This window comes from Pavona decussata, unplaced genomic scaffold (genome assembly GCF_977016875.1).
Source record: "Pavona decussata unplaced genomic scaffold, jaPavDecu1.1 SCAFFOLD_81, whole genome shotgun sequence".
NCBI lineage: Eukaryota > Metazoa > Cnidaria > Anthozoa > Scleractinia > Agariciidae > Pavona > Pavona decussata.
In genome coordinates, this window is record NW_028145499.1 from 77,706 (window position 1) to 78,921 (window position 1,216).

General features: G+C 36.2%; 1 long non-coding RNA gene across 1 annotated transcript; it reads left to right on the forward strand.

The window, feature by feature from the left end:
• Positions 1–505: 505 nt before the first annotated feature.
• On the forward strand, positions 506–920 carry LOC146476055 (uncharacterized). The gene is made up of 2 exons (XR_014865712.1): positions 506–598; positions 688–920. It is a non-coding gene; the product is annotated as an uncharacterized LOC146476055 (long non-coding RNA).
• Positions 921–1,216: the final 296 nt, after the last annotated feature.

The following is a 1,216-nucleotide window of genomic DNA, read 5'->3' on the forward strand; positions in this document are numbered from 1 at the left end:
GAAGATATTAATTTTTTCTAACTAGGTCCTAAAAAAAATTCAAGAGTCAATGTCTCTTATCAAGAATTGATGAACTTTATAAGCTTATAAGCACACTGTATGAAGGTTAAAATTATCCACTATCAGTCACTTACCGATTGGAAAACCTATCAGGCGCCATCGAACAGTATACGTACATAAATGCAAGAAAGGATAACTTCTGGATATTGACGTGCCAAATCTATTCGCGATGAGTGTCTATTTCACAACAACCATTTGACTTAAGTAGCATTTGTAAACAAACGAAGAAGCTGAAATGTGCCAGGCGTCCAGACTAGCTAAAGCTCGTTCTGATTTCATACATACATAAAATTCAGTTTCTTGCCGCAAATCTTCATTGCTAAAATGTTTCCTGTAATTGACCATTAAGTAGAAATCCACTTTTACGTACATCTTTTCCACTGCGACTCAGACTGGAAATAATTCGAAAACCTCTTAAAATAAATCCAGGAATCCACAAGTTGCATGCGTTTGAAAGAAGTGTGGGCACTGGGATCAAATAGAGATGCATGCTGGGACGATCGTCTTCAAAATGGCGGCACCAATGCATGCTTTCAAGGTATGTGTACATTTTTGTGAATTTGTTATGCGTATTCTTGTTCTGTTATGTTGTCATCAGTTGAACGGTGTATATTTTCTTTTAAATAGGGAAAACGCTACAGAAGGAGGCGTATCACATTTTTATAGCTGGATTTCTGGCTTGAAGCTGGTATGAATTTGGCAACGACGGCCATCAAGCAAGTGCAATTTGGAATGGAGGAATTCAGCCATTGACATAAGTGTTATATTAATCGTGAATGTAACAAAATGCTGTAGTTGATCAAATTATTTGATATAGGCTTGCTAAGCTTAATGTGTATTAAATATATCATTGTGATTGATTGAGTGATTTTTGATACTCTTTACATATTTGACATATTTATTACCGATCAATACTCTTGTAGATGAATTATGTATAAAAAAAATTCCAGATGTAATCACTTGTGGGCATAATGTGCATCATGTCAAATTTTTCGGGGATCATCACCCATGGAGTTTCCTGACACATAATGCTTGCATCACAACAATCCAGGCAATATTATATTTCCTTTCTTGGACACATTTTGTTCAAGTCTATGCGTGTTAGTTAAGGTCATATTGAAGGCCTCTCTGGGCCTGAACTGGGGTGTCTGTACTA